Here is a 16,987-nt window from a genome sequence, read left to right as displayed (position 1 = left end):
TATTAAGCAAAGATACCAACTGCCGAGATAATTAACCAATTACCACGCTGACTGATGTAGAGGTTAGCTGGCTGCTATATCGCTGAACCCAGATTCAAATTCCGGAGTAAGCTTGAATGTTTGTAAGTGTATTGTTTCTGCATGGCATGGAGGCACCTGAAATGCTGACGAGTCATGTCCTTTCGAAAGACCTTGTTGGTAGGGAAAAGAGAGTTTGAGACCTTCGGATTCGTCCTCCCAGGGTGTTTTTCATCAAAACTGGAACGCAGTTTTCTAATTCTTAGAAGTGTAAAATCTGTTGCTTCCTGTGGTGCACCATGGGGAAAGTTCTCATGGATAGGACATACTGATTTGGCCTAAATGACAGATGAACTTGGCCTGTTCAACAAATGCTGAACTAGTAAAATGGTTAGCAGTTAAAACAAAAAAGTTAGCTAATTTTGAATTTTTTTCTTGAGTGTTTTTATTCATTTAAATAACGTCATTTTACGAAGAAGGAAAGGCTACTTACATAAAAAAAAAATCATCTTATATATAAAGAGAAATTTTTTCTCATCAGTGCGTTCTAGTCAGCAGCATTTTAAAATTTCCTCATGTTTATTTCGATAGTTTCCTTGATGGAAGTCCTACGCAATATTTCATTTTTTATACGTTGATACCAAACAAACACTATAGGCATCATAATTTATTTATTTATTATCCTAAGTAAATGCAAGTGTAACGCTTTTTACATGTTCTTTTATCAGTTTTTTCCTCTCCCTGTCTATATAAAAACACTAATATATAAACTTTTTCGAATTTATTTTCCTGTATTATTTTTTACGTTATTCGGAGCACAACCTAAACAAGGCGACTAAGCATCATACAGTTTATGAAACGCTCTTCCCTGTATCTCTTGTAAAAACAATTTAGTAACTGTCTTCCCCCCAAATAATAGATAACATTTTTAATTATTTACTTATATGTCCTTTCTAAATGAATAAGAAATTATAAGCCTTTGAGACTTTAGCGATATTGCTTTTAGGCAAAAGCAATCAAATTACGTTAGTTCGACTTAACGATTTTTCCGCTACGTTAGTTCAGTTTAATTTTTCCACTTTACTATATGAAAAGAAAACTCATACAAAGTTCAGAGTGCATCTGGATTATCAGTAAACAATACACGGTTTCATTTCTCTTGTCTCTATTGAACATGATAAGGATAGCACCGTAAACAGGAGTCTTTGGAAGATGAAGTGAACGGGCGTAAGTTTTTGCAGAAATTCTGACTACATAAATGTTCGTGCAGCAGTAAAATGACCGATTTGAGATCTTATGGCACCCTGATGGACTCTTTAAAATAGTGGTAGAGGAATGGAAATGAGTACCCTAGAAAAATAATTAGAAATTTTAGGAAACGCTTTCATGGAAATCACGATATAGACTTATTGTCTAATAAAAAGCTATCAGATCGAACAGTAAAAAAATACTCTTTATATTTTAAACTGAAAACCTAATGAGCCCTGAAATCGTTCTAAGAATGTGTAAACACTTCTTATGTACTGTTCGCATTATACAGGAAACACTTTCCGGATCCTTTTTTACATGGACGTATTATTCCCTTGGGATATTCACCAAAATCCTTTTCCAGGGCGGCATTCAACATATTTGTGTAGATTTCTATATCCATGCATAACGAACATAGAATGTACTACAATTTACCTAGATGGAAATGCAAACAGTGTTGGAATAGAGATTATGCCTAGTATTGTGACTCTGATCTTCATACATTTAGTAAATAATTTTTCAAAACTTAGAAAATTAGATATGTATGCGTGTGTACAGTTTCTAAAATTAAATCAGCGTGATAAATATTTGTATAATCCGCATGCGTTAGTACAATGTACGCGTGTAATATAAAATCTGCACGCATTCATGTAGATATACGATATACTCACATAATGCATGCAGACATACGGCATTAACACTCGAAAAATATTCACAGGGGCAAATCCTACGGAATTCGTTACACAAATAAACAAGTCAAAGAAACATTTCTAACTCAGATCTTCCCCACACGTGCAACTTATTTCAGCGAATTCTTTCGGTGATGTAATAATTCTAAATCCTAAGACTAAATCCTTTAGTATAAGCGGATTGGCATCAGATGGAAGTAGATAAGAAACTTCTGAGAGGCAGGAAGAAGGATTTTAAAAACTAGGATGATATAAAATTATAATACTGTCAAATGGAGAAAATAAAATCATCTCAACTTCCCCTTTTTATTTCGATTCCTCAAAGAGAAAATATTGCAAAATGCCCAACTGGCGAATTGTTGCATTCATATTCTTCATTTCAATTGTGCACATCAGTGACTGAGTATTTCTAAATGCTGAAAATATTATCCTCGTTTTAATCACGGGTATTAGAGAAGAGTAGCTGCATAGGTATATTTGAGAGTTTTTCTGTATGTGATGAAATACAAGACGATATTCCATAGTCCAATAAGAAATTATATCTTATACTATGGCTTATCGGCGCTTTTATCGTAATGCTTAATCGACGAAGAAAAATGACCATCATGATGGTTCCCTGATGGCTCATTTTTTCAGCTTGATTCCTTACTTCTTACTTACATATCACAATGCTGTTCTGTCAAAAGCTTTCAAATATCTTCCTGCCAGTTGGCTTCCTGCAATCGACGAATAAGAACTTCTTTTCCTGGATGAGCACTCCACTTATTCGGTTGTTTAACTATTTTCCTAACTTTCTATTTTTTTAGATTTATTGCAGCTTTTTTGAAAAAGATTTTCGATTATAACCGTAGTTTCGAAGAATGGACAACAACAATTATCAAAATTGAGGTAAATGACTGCAATGATGGAAACGATAATATGTCTTCAAAGATAAGATGAGCTTGTAGGGTTTATATTTATTTTAACTAACATTTATTTTAAGTTTAAACTACCTTTCCTGTCAAGCCTTACTTTCCCCTGGAACTGCTAATGCCAGAGTATGTAAATTTTAGTAGAACGCGCAAGGATTCAAATTATCAGCGGAAGTATTCTGAGTTAAATAGAAAGGAAACGAGTTCAAGGTGTGCAGTTCTTACTTCACGAGCGCGGAGGTAGTTAACCAGAAATTGAAGAACCCCGCGTTTCGGCCTGTGTGCTGGCCTGGAAGAATTGTTAATCGTTCAAGTGATCTTCAAGTTTGCTGAATTAGCAGCGGTATTGTAAAACGCGATGAGGTTAGTTACTTTTAGAGAGCCTCGTAGTTAGAGTCTTGTCTTTAGTTTCTTTTCAGGTTATTATTTTTAATTGACCGCCGAGTTGGCGCAGTTTGTGAGCGTCAAGAGCACGCACTTGTAATTTATTACGTTGAATAAAAAGGGACTTAAACCCATAACAAGACTCTGTCTTTTATCCAGTTTTCACAGTCACCTCTTGGTTGCGTGCAATTGCAGGCGCGCAACGCTACATTGGCGCCCGAACTCTTATCGAACTGAAATGGCCGAAAATTGGATGGAAGCCGCTGGACAACACCAAGAAATGACAAGTCAATTGGAAGGATTTGGATACCTGATCCAGACTTTGAGAGCGTCAATCAAGCCAAACGTCCATTTCGACGGAAAAAATTCGGTGGCGGTATTTCTAGAAGGTCTAGAAAACCACTTTCAGCTCTACCCTGTTCCTGAAAGACAAAAAGTTGCCATCGCCACATCCGCACTAAGAGGACAGGCCGCGCTATGGTGAAAAAATATAGGCAAATTTTTATTAGGGGAATTTGGAAGCCAGACATATACATTTGGAAATTTGAAAAAATCGTTAGTAAAGGCCTTCCCCATAGTGAAAGATCGAGCAAGGCTGGAAGCCGAACTATATAGTTTCTATCAACGGGATATAGAAGATTTGACGGACTTTATTCTACGAAAAATTAAGCTGACGGATATGCTGTATGGGAAGAAACCCGATACGGAAATTATTGAAATAATCTTACCAAGATTGTTACCCGCTGTTCAAGACTACTTCGAAATTAGAAACCCAAGCACATTGCAGGAGCTCTTCGAATTGGCGGTGAAGTTTCAAATCGCAGAATAGCGGAAAAAGCTAGAGGGGCAACGTATTCTCAAAGTACCCGAAGGAAATCTTCAAATGAGGAAACCAGAAATGGAAATCGCTCTTATGGGGAAAAGAGCTATCAAGCTAACTCATCGAAACTCGAAGGTCAAGGCCCAAAAAGAAAATTCGAAAATAAACATCCGCGTACCCAGAAGGCACAGATTGAAAGGAAAGCTTTAAACGAGTAGAGGGGCCTGTGAAAGGGAGGGTCCAGACCCCGGATTTTTAAAAAAAAAACCCTCAAAAAGACATTTAAATACGGTCATCGTAAAAAACTCACATCTACCAATTATACAAGTCCTGGTTGGCGATGTACCAGTAGAAGCCCTCATCGATACAGGAGTAGAAGGAAATTTTATGAGCGAAAATTTCTTCAAAAAGAATTTTTATAGGGTACGATTATTTAAAACCAAAAATACGGAAATTATAGCGGCGCAAGGAAAAACATGTCACTGCATCGGGAAATTATCATTAAACATACAGGTAAAAGAGGAAAGCCTCAAAGTATTAATTTTTCTAGTGAAAAATCTGCAAAATTCTCTTATTTTAGGTATGGAGGTTTTAAGGGCCGCGAGGGCCAAATTGAATTTTCAAGACAGTTCCGTGGTACTGGAGATGGACCAGAGGGTGGTGGAACCTGTGGAGACAGTGGTAGTAAATGGACCTTAGCCATCTGAATGACCATGACAGGCAAGCCATCCAGCAAGTGGTGAGTAATTTTGCTAACTTGTTTTCAGAAAAACCGGGAATTGTCAGATAGTTACGCATAAGATACAAGTAACTGCCGAAAAACCTTGTAGGACTAAACCTTATCGGTACGACAAACAAAAAGACGTAATCATCGAAGAACATATTCAGGAGATGTTAAAGAATAGAATAATAACGCCCATAAATAGTGAGTACGCGAGTCCAGTCGTACTATGTAGGAAAAAGAACGAGTTTCCTCCTTCGGATAAAAGGGCTTGGAGGTTTGCTATCGATTACAGAAAACTAAATAGTATTACTAAATTTCCAGTTTACCCTTTGCCGGTTATAGAGGAAATCATTAGACAGATCAAATCGACAAGATACATGTCTACTTTGGACTTAACGTCTGGCTACTATCAAATAGCTATGAGACCCGAAGACGTACATAAAACCGCGTTTATAACAAAATCGGGCACTTATGCATTTTTACGCATGCCCTTTGGGTTGCGTGGGGCCCCATCAACATTCCAGAGAGCTATGGACATTGTTCTAAAGCCTGTCCTAGGAAAATCAACTTTAATTTATCTAGATGATATAATTATAACGAGTAGTACGTTGGAACAACACATTAATGATCTAGAACAAGTTTTTAAATTATTAAAAGAGGCCGGTCTTACAATTAACGCCTCAAAATGCAAGTTCGCAACTAAAGAACTTAAATATATCGGTTATAAAATTTCGCAAAAGGGTATAGAAACGCAAGATTCAAAAATAAAAGCTATCAAGAATTTCCCACCGCCCAACACCGCCAAGAAACTTTCTTCTTTCCTTGGGTTATGTTCTTACTATCGGTCTTTCATAAAAGATTTCGCTAATATTGTTGAACCACTCTTAGTAATCAAAAGAAAGAAAGGTAAATTTACGTGGACAGCGGAAGCAAACACAGCTTTTGAAAGATTAAACGAAGCGCTCATCAATGCCCCTGTTTTAAAATTCCCGGAGGGGGACGAAAACCTGGAAATTGCAGCAGATGCGTTAGACTATGCGGTGGGTGCGGTTCTTATGCAAAATAGCCATCCTCTGGCATTTTTTAGTAAAACATTGAATCAGATACAAAGGAATTATACAGCTACAGAAAGAGAAACATTAGCCGTATTAATGGCTGTACACAAATTTCGAGTTTATTTCGGCAAAGCGCCAGTAACAGTCTTTTCGGATCATGCGGCTGTTGGTAGACTTTACTCGGGGAAAAACCTAACGCCCAGGTTAATAAGATGGGCTTTAAAACTCCAAGAATATAATATCAGAATAAAATATAAACCGGGTAAGGAAAACAATGTAGCTGACGCACTTTCTCGTATAAAACTGGACGATGAAGGAAATGAACTTAAATGCGCTGTGTTGACTTCAAAAATTTTAGATTCTAGAAATACGATTATCACTGAACTGAAAGCTGATCCTGAATTTGGAAATATCTATGCATATTTGAAAGACCCCGAAAGCTTTGAGCACACAGATATCGATGCGATAAGAAATAGAGCAGAAAACTATGAAATAATAGATAATTTATTATTTTATACGAAAACAACAAACGAAAATCTTGAGTATAAACTAGTCATCCCAGCCTCGCTTCGATTAAGCATTTTGAGGAATTACACGACGCGAAAACAGCGGGTCATTTAGGGGTCAGAAAGACTTTAAAAAGGGTACGCGAGGCGGTATATTTCCCGCAATTATACAAAATAGTAACGGCGTATGTCAGGTCCTGCAATTAATGTCAGTTAATAAATGATATTAATTACAGCCCGGCCGGGTACTTAAATAGCATTCGCGCTACATTTCCGAATGAAATTTTAGGCATAGATCTTCTTGGTCCCTTCCCCCAGAGCGAGTTAAATAAAAATCGTTTTCTTTTAGTAATAGTAGATCATTTTTCAAAATGGACAGAAATTGTTCCACTTAAACGCGCGTCAGCCAAAACAGTCGCAGATGCATTCTTACACAGATACATTTTAAAATACGGTGCACCGATAAAAGTCATTAGCGATAACGGAAAACAATTCATTAGTCAAATATTTGAAAACATATGCAATGGACTTGGCATACGCCATATCAAAATGGTTCCGTATAGACCACAGGCAAACATAGCAGAAAGAGTGAATAAAAACATAGTAAAAAAATTTCGCAGTTACGTGAGCACACATCACAAGCGCTGGGATGGCTACATAAATGAATTAGCTTATGCTTTAAGAACGGCAAATCACGATACTACGGGGAAAACCCCAGCAGAATTATTTTTAGGCAGAAAGTTAATTACGCCTTTAGATAAATTATTCTTTGTGCAACAAAGAGAGCAAGAGTTTAAAGAGAAAGATGTGCAAAAACTGATTGATCAGGCGCTTAAAAGATCGGATACGGCAAGAAATAAGCAAAAAACATATTATGATAGAAAACGCCGTGAAGCAGATTTTAAAGTTGGGGATAAAGTATTGAAGCGGAAATTTTCTTTATCAAGTGCCCCAGACAATTTTACGGCAAAGCTAGCTCCAAAATTTGAAGGCCCATATGTAATTCAGGAAATCAAAGGTGTCGTATTATATCTTAATAACGAGAGAGGGGAGATCTGTAAAGCAAGTTCCGACCAGGTGAAAAAATACTATAATTCAAATGATTTTGAATTCCTTAAAAGTTTCTTGCAGGACTCAAGTCTAGACGAAGTAGAAGGTCCAGAGATAACAACAACTGTTCCACCACCCAAGAAGCAGAGAACTGAAGAGAGACCTAGCACTTCTACAACTCGGACGACGGTACCAAAAAGAAAAAAGAAAAACTTTCAAACTCCAGCATTTAAGAAAAACAAGAATACAGATGCACCGCGTAAATAAACAGTGGTAAAGAGCAAAACACCACCTACAACGGATCGCAGGAGAAATTATACATCAAGGAGAACGCGCCCAGGGCCAGAGAGTCAGGTGCCAGCAAGGCCGCCGTTCCGGAAACTGAAACGGCAACAGGAGGAACAAAAATACCAGGAACAGAAGAAATTCAAGAAGGACTCCAGACCGGAGGACGTCAAGACCAGCCGTCCCATGGAAAAACGGAAACGACAAGAGCCCGACGATTACTCCGCCAAGAGGCCAGCATGCAGAGGACGCAAAAGAAAAACTAATGTGGACGACACTCGGAGGTCAGTAAGGAGAAGATTGACGTCCATGAAACCTATAACTTGGGAACAATATTGCCACAAAAGAATGACGGAGTTTCAAGCATCGAAAACTCAAAGATAAGTTAAAATCTTCTATAAATTTTTTTTCTCTTTTGTTCCGAAATGTTATGCATAAGTACGAAGTTCTATGTTTTGACGAAAGTCAATATGTCTCGGTTGAGACTTAGTTTTGTGTTACTTTATTTAGCTAAGGTGAAAGTATTATTTTCTTTAAGTATAAAAGCTAAGAACAAGCATTTTCTGTTGGTCGAAAGACTAATTCTGTTATGTTAAAGCCAAAATTTGGCCGAAGATAAAAATAACTTCGTATTCTTGTATTAATAAGAATTTTAGTTTCAGTGCCGCCAGCTTGGCGAAGAATGAGTAAAGTAAAAATTTATTTCTCTTATTCATTTTATGGTAAATTGTAAAAATCATATGTATTAAAATTTTGTAAATGTACATAAATATTTGAACGTTATGTAAAAGTAGAATTTAGTCTAGAAGCATAAAATTTTAGATGCTAAAAGTAAAATGCTCAAAAGGAATAAATTCAAAATTTAAGTATTAAACTGTAGATAAAGTCATGCTTTAGAGCGAAAGCCTGCATGTTTAAAGATGAATGAGGGGGAAGTTAGAATGAATGTGTTTTGTAGGGTTCTCCACCTACACTTGAATTTTTAAGAATGTTAAAGTAGCTCATTGAGTTGTAGAATGTCGAGTAAGGTGTGTCTATTTGGTCGTTGAATTCTAACAAATCATGGTGGTTAGGGGAAGTGTTGTAAGACTAAAACACGAATATTTCCGTTTGACACCACACATGATGCAGAGCCAGGGTAAAGTTAAATTAATGCTTGAAAAATTGAATGAATGTGAATTAAGCAATAACTAAGGAAAACGAACCGTTTAAAAACAAAAATTTATTGTGTCAAGAAAGTGTAAATTATAATGTATTTAGAAAGATACTGATATTTATTCCTTCCAGATGCTGGAAGGAAAAGACCAAGATTGATTGATGAAGTCCAGGAAAAGTTGCTGTAAGAAGAGAGAGTTATAAGTATACACAGAATTTTAGTATACAATTTGTTACATAAGATTTTTTTTTTTTTTTTTGTGTAAACGAGGTTCTCGAGAGTTAGTTCAGAATTATAGAAACTTACAACAGGTCGTTTGTAGGAACTGCTCCCAAGTTTTCCAAATTCTGGCAGCGGCAAATGTAGGGTTTATATTTATTTTAACTAACATTTATTTTAAGTTTAAACTACCTTTCCTGGAAAGCCTTACTTTCCCCTGGAACTGCCAATGCCAGAGTATGTAAATTTTAGTAGAACGCGCAAGGATTCAAATTATCAGCGGAAGTATTCTGAGTTAAATAGAAAGGAAACGAGTTCAAGGTGTGCTGTTCTTACTTCACGAGCGCGGAGGTAGTTAACCAGAAATTGAAGAACCCCGCGTTTCGGCCTGTGTGCTGGCCTGGAAGAATTGTTAATCGTTCAAGTGATCTTCAAGTTTGCTGAATTAGCAGCGGTATTGTAAAACGCGGTGAGGTTAGTTACTTTTAGAGAGCCTCGTAGTTAGAGTCTTGTCTTTAGTTTCTTTTCAGGTTATTATTTTTAATTGACCGCCGAGTTGGCGCAGTTTGTGAGCGTCAAGAGCACGCACTTGTAATTTATTACGTTGAATAAAAAGGGACTTAAACCCTTAACAAGACTCTGTCTTTTATCCAGTTTTCACAGTCACCTCTTGGTTGCGTGCAAGTTGGAGGCGCGCAACGCTACAAGTTTATCAATGAGATATATCTTTTAATGCACACTGGAAAATTTTGTACAACTGAAAATAAAGTAGAAAAGCTTTTTTGTGAACTCGATGATATTTGATTTATTTGAACCATGAAAAAGGACAAGTAAGTATGATGTTATATTTCATCTTTCAGGCCTTAAATCAACTGTATAGTCTGACTAATAGGCTTAGTTTAACTTTTGAAATTTGCTATTATTTTAAGTTGCATTGCTGGTGGTTTGATTTTGTGAGCACGAGACGTGCGTTTATGTTCGAGTTCTGATTTTAATAAAAGGATTGTTAAAAACCTTTTCCAGGGTTCTGCAGGGTTCCTTTCTCTTCTGCGACTGCAGGCACAATGATAATTCGCTCTCCATCTGTTCCTGAGTTTGATACTATTTTATGCTACCAAAGCAAGTGAAACTCGATAAAAGAAAGAAATTTATATTAGGATGCATAACATCTCACCTTCTCGGTTACGTTACATTTCGAAAAAGATATATTCTCAGTTACGAGTTAAATTTAATTTGCTACAGTTTCCATTAATAAATTTTTTGTTCTACTAAAATGCAAGACTTCGGTTTTGTTTCAAATATTGCTCCGCATTGCATGATGGTTAGCGGATGTTGATTTCCAATCTGAAAACGAGGTTGAGCTCAGCTTCTATATAAGTTTTGGTTGCATATGGGTTGTCTTCGAAAATAATTTATTAAATTTTAGAAAACAAACAATCATCTTCTCTGATAATTACGCACAAATTAACAGATATCGTGAAAGTATTCTTTTCAAATAAATATTCAAAATCCTTTTAAATGTAATTCTTGCTAAGCTTAACCTTTCAGAATGAATGTAGCTAAATTAATCACTGAGATGTTTTCCGTCAATTAATGTATAATTTAATTAGCGAGATTTGTATAATATTTTCATTACTTCATTCGCCAGAAACAACGGCAAGTATAATGATACTTCTCCATTCACTTTCAAAGAGCATGTACCTTTTATTTTTCTAATATCTTTGTACTTACAATAAAACACAACTCAAAGTTCCTTTTCGCAAAAATTATTGAAATCAAACTGCACCTTACAACGCAGAAGCATTGTGTGCCAGTAAGCGTATCAAATGACAAACAGCCCTTTATTTCAATATTTTAATTAACATACTTACAGAAGAGACGGGAAAGAACATAGCAAGAAACAAAATGGCGGATCCGTGACATATTCCATGCTCATGTTCGTAAAGTTTGAAGCTCACTTTGTAATGCTCATTAGATGAACACGGCGGAGGAGTTTGAACAGAACCTTAATCTTCGATGCCTCGTGCAATATTCGGAGTACCTTAATGCTTTGATATCAGGTTAGATTCCGGCAGGCTATTAACCTGGCTTCAAGATGGAACGAAAAACTCAAACTTAAACAATAACCACTCCCGTACAATCTCCAACTTCATTTCCGTCCACGCAATAACCTCGTTTGAATCCCTCCCATAATCACCTATGACGTCACTGCATTTCGGAGCTGAGTAGAGTTGTCGCTAAGTGGCAAGAATTTTCGAATGATTCTCCGAATGCATTACCGGGGCTATTAGCGCTGCTTTTCAATGGGAGAAAAAAAACAATTTTACTAATTACGGACTGCTTGTTTGAGCATGTTTATGAACTCCGCTTTTCAACTTAATTAAATAAAATTAATTTTACGCGCCGCTCGTTGCAAGATATTAAAATCGAAGGGACTAGTAACAAATTAAATGAACTATCACGTCTCAGGGATTTTACAAATCTAATATCTATGAAATGCTGGTTCAACTGCAGCCACAAACCTTACATCAGTAACTAACAGCACGGTAAAAGTATTAAATTGTCATTTATTATAGTGAGCATGAATTTAATAACTCAGATACTTGTTAGCTCAGAAGGGTTATTAGTCTTGAAACTGCGTTTTTCGTCGAATTATTAAAAGCATTGAATCTTTTTTTCAAATTTTTGCCACCAAATATTATCGTCTTGAAATACATTTAAAGAAATTGAGAAGAATTTTCATCAATGTATCTATGTTTCTCGCATTGTGAAAAAACAACGAGACCTACAGCCATCAAATTTTGAATAAAGTGGCCCTCAACCCAAACTGCTGGAAACACGCGAGATTGCCTATCAGAAATTCTAAAGATATGGTATTTTTAAATATTTTTAGCCCAAAGGGCAGTTACCCCAAATGCTCTCGAAACGTGTAATGTGTATGTAAATGAAAAAAATTAATTATTATGGATTTCTAAGCCGAACTCGTGTTACTGTTAATAAAACATTCAAATAAACTTCAAAATTACAAAAAATCTAATATAAGCCATTCAGGATTTCCTTTGCTTATACTTTCATATACCCATCATGTAAATACATGAAGATAGTAACATTAAAATTACGACTGATTGCTGATTTAATTAGTATTAGAGTAATAAATAAACAGAAACAGCTTTCAGATGTCATCTTTTTTAATATAATTGCATTTTCCTCTTCGTAGTTTAGAGTTTCGTAAAACGTAACTCTGCAGAATAATTTAGGAATTTAAGTAGTGTTTTGAACGTGCTTTTTCCAGAAACATATTTATTATAACTTGGGACGATTCTAATTTAGTTACAATATTCGCTTTAGAAGGATTTGCGATTGTCACAGGTTTTATTAGAATTATTAGATACGGTAAAGAAATTTTATATCTATTGCCCGAAATTTCCATTTAGTTATTTCCTGAAAGTTCAGTTCCATTTTCATTTTTGTTTTTTAGAATCTTTTTCATCGTTATTAAATTTTATTACGAAAAGGTTGCAAGTTTTCAAATTATTATATTTTAATAACTATATTGCGTTTCAGAGAAAATTTCAAATTTGAATCGATGCATTACTTTTCAATGGAATATAAATATCCATTCAACAACATCATAAGTTTGTAACTTATGATGTCCATCATCATATGTTTGTGTCCATCATCATAAGTTTGTGACAATTAATGAGCCATTTAGTAGAGTTCGCTTCCGTAGCCTAAACTGGACCTGAATGTGTATGTAACGGTATTGCATAAATGCATCGGTATTGATCTAACCTTCATAACACACAAATGATATTTGGTTTCAGTCTCTTGGAACTTAAAACGTAATGGTACCGTACGCATTTTAGTAAGAAATTTCTATTCACCTATGCTTTGGAATTATTGCCCTAAGACGGTTGCGAAGGCAAAAAAAAAAAGAGAAACTTGGCCGCCATCTGGTGACCTAGGATGTGCTTAACTCTCCTATTCCAAACGATTGTAAGAAGAATTCTCTTCTTTACTACCAAGCTGCAGACTGTATTCTGTATCGTTTTCAATAAACTAATTCAGGAAAAATTCTGCTGCTTTTAGGATGGTAGTCAGCAATTCGACGGGTGACTTTGCTTTCTTCAGGTCTTTTAAAATAGAAAATATTTCTTTATCATGCGTATCCAGTTTACAGCAATTGAGTTTTCTGAATTTTTCGGGAAATTTCTTAGTACTTCTCCATGTTTTCTTCTGTTTTCGTAAAGTTTTAATTTGTTTTCTGGATCTGATTTACTGGTTTTCCCTCATTCTTTCTTGAAGGTTTTGTATTCTGGGCAAGCACGATAGCTGCTATATGAGATCCGCTACAGAGAACACAAATAATGGTTTCTTCTTTTGGCTTTTAGGGTATTCGGCACTTCAGTGGCTTTTAGCTCAGATCACAAAACATGTAATTTTGAACCATACATGTTGCGTGGAGCTGAACAGCTGCATTTATAGCCTGGGTCGATCCCCTCTTCTTAGGCTGCATTCTTCCATGTGCAAATTAATGCACATAATGTTATTCACCTTAACATGGTTAGACCAGCTTCTTTTTTTTTAGTCCAAAGGGGCTTTGTCCCTGAAGGACTATTGTTTTCGTTTTGCGATTTTGTGTTGAATCACTATAACTATCCGTTTTTTTCAAACTGTTGCCACCAAATGTTAGAGTCCTGTATTATATTTGAAGAAATTAAATAATGAAAATCTGCATAAATGTATGTATATTTCTCGCATTGTGATAAAACAATAATACATAGAACTATCGAATTTTGAATGACGTAATCCTCATAAGAATATGGGCATGTGGAAGACCAAATTTGAAATTTGGAATTTGTCTTATTATCGATTTCATATTTTGTAAAACTTTAACGAATTTTTGATTAACAAACTCAAGGATTTCAAAGCGAGCAATGGCAACACTCTACGGGGGGGGGAACCTTTTTATCTTCAGCGCGCGGAACTGTGTATCGGAAATTCTAAAGATATGCTCATTTAAAAATTATTCTGCGACATTGCTATTGAACTGAATTTTATAGTTTAAATGCAAAGAACATTATATTTAATAAATAAAGGTAACACACAAAACGTTAAAAAATCGCCTCTTTGGACGTAATTTAAAATCTGAAACCTTTCAGTTTTTTTTCCCCGGTTTAAATGAGTATACGGGAAGTTTCTCAATATTGTCTCCTTTTTTTCTCATAAACTGCTTCATATTTAAGGATTAGAAAATTTCCTTTTGCTCAATCGTCTTTAATTTTCTCTCTTTCCATCTGTTCTTCGTGATTGGAAATTCTCGTGGATTTCTAGGAGAGTTCCATTTAGCTTCATTCTTCGCAATTTCGTCTGGGTCATTTTTACTCATTTCAGCCTGTTTTTCGTTGTTTTGTTTCCTTTCTGCTTAAGTGTGCGCAAGTATTATTGTAGGAAGGATTGCTTTTTCTTCAGTCTTTTATTATTATTATTATTTCTTGTTTCAATACTTCTTTTTTGCGCTGGATTAGCTGTCTTCAATTTCATTTTGTCTCCGCCAAGTCCATGGTTTATGAAGTTGGAACTAACATGATCGCTCGTTACATAGTAATCTGCCAGACCAAATTTCCTTTCGTTCGAGTAACATTTGTTCAGCACCTGCATAATGTCTTCAAATTCAGATTTTATGTTTTATGGTATATATAAGAACACCCTGCTTCATTGAGGAAGCCTTGTTGGTCTTCTTTTTCTTCGCTGTCAAAACTGTTTCTTTCATCATAGGAAATTTTAGGAAATCAAGCTGCAAAGACTCGTTTCTCATGGTTTCAGCCTTCAGTTAGTAGTCTCTATTCATACGCATCGGTATTGTCGTTAACAGGTTCCTATGCTGTGAAAATGCAAGTGCTTAAAATTAGCGCGATACAGTGCCATCCTCTCATGTGCGCATAAAAGAAAAGATATGCAAAAAACTCATTATATTAATCCTATGATTGAATTTAAACCTTTATTTACCTCTACACTTTTTTTTATTTTTAGAAAGACTGATTGTTTTATTGGATATAAAAAAATTACAAAAAATTCATACAGCAATACTTTTAATTTCATATAAGAACAAAACTAAGTAAATGCGAACAAATGTATAGAAAACTGCAAGCATCTTTTAAACTGCTAGACTCTATCCAGATCTTCCCGAAACAGCTCAAAAGATCTTCTTCAGATGAATATTGCTTTCCGTGTGGTTTGCTTCATTGCATATATATATTAATTCTGCGTAGATGATTTGAGGATTAGAAGATAGCTTTTAACGACGAGATGTTATCTCTAATCACTTGGAAAGGCCTTAACGCGTAGATTCACAACATGACATAACGAAGACAGACTTGACCGAAACAATAGATTAATTTGGGTGCGATAAGCACCCTTCACACTTTTATATAACGGATCGCATAGTTAGGCAATGCTTGGAGTAGAGAAATGAGCAGCACGCGTTTGCATAGCGAAGAGGAAGACAGGAAAAGTGACGCAAGATATACAAATATTAAAGAAAATTACTAACTTTAATTTAGCTATAATCCTTTTAACTCCTCATTTTAATTTGGCTACGTCTCCTTCTGGAATTTAAACTCAGTCACGTGAATACTAATCTGCATTATGTTACCTTATGAATCCTGTGCTGCAGTTAGCTCTTGTCCACTCACCCTTCAAAATTTAAATAAAAGATTCAACTCTATAAATATTGCTTTGCTGAAATACGCACTCACTTTTCTGCCTTTCTGTCGCTATGCAAACACACACTGCTCATTTCTCTGCTTCAGCTTTTATCTAATGATGTAATCCGTTATATAAAAATATGGAGGCTTCTTAATCCGCATTATGTTATCTTATTAATCCTGCAATGGAGTTAGCTTTCGCCCAATCACCATTCAAAATTTCAGCAAATGCTTAAACTCCATAAATACGCTTTGCTGAAATGCGCACTAACTTTTTCTGTCTTCTTCTCACTGTGCAACGCATGCTGCTCATTTCTCTCCTTCAGCCATTGTCTAATGAAGTTATCCATTATATAAACGTATGGAGGGTACGTGGGTGAACTTATTTATGCTTATCAAGAATTTGCATGAAAAAAATTAATGTGCTGCGTAGGTCAAGTCTGTCTCCGTTATGTCATCTTGTGAATCTACTCATTAAAGCCTTTACAAGTAAGATAAAATCTTGTTGTTAGCATTGCAGATTAAGTTATCAGCACAGATAACATCTCGTTGCTAACAGCTATCTTTTAATCCTCAATTCATCTGCATAGAATTATCACAATTAATGGATGCTTTATACTCTAGCCAAACTAGAGCAGCCTTATCAGTATGTACAGTAAAATGATTTCCATGAAAATAAGTAACAAAATGTGTCTATAACATCTGCAATGTCTAAGCATTCCAATTCAGTAATTGCATAATTTTTCTCATAAGATCTTAATTTTCGAGAATTGAAAATTATAAGGTGTAAAACGCTATCTAGTTGCTCTTGTTTTAAAACTGGATCAGTCGCTTCTTTACATGGATATACAAATACATTGGTCAATTTGTCTAGTATTGGCTTTCGTTAATTGGTCTAGTATTATATCTGTTTTAAGTATGGGTTCGGAATCTATTTTAGTGATTTGGTTATGTTTACAGTGATCGATATGCAATCTAATTTTTGCATTTTCATCTCTCTTATAGGCTTAAGTTACAGGGGAAACGCAGCGGCTAGAGGATGGTTTTATAATACCTGCATGTATTCATTCTTCTATTTGCTTTTTAATTCCACTATTATCTTTAGGGAATGTCTAATATTGTCTATAAGCTATACTCTTGGAGATCCAATATTAATACAATACGCATCATATTTACTTTTCGCAAATATATGACTATAATTATTTAGTAATCCTT

This window comes from Stegodyphus dumicola, chromosome 7 (assembly GCF_044657685.1).
Source record: "Stegodyphus dumicola isolate Sdum_Otavi_A_Nest chromosome 7, ASM4465768v1".
Lineage (NCBI taxonomy): Eukaryota > Metazoa > Arthropoda > Arachnida > Araneae > Eresidae > Stegodyphus > Stegodyphus dumicola.
Note: the sequence above shows the minus strand (reverse complement) of the source record.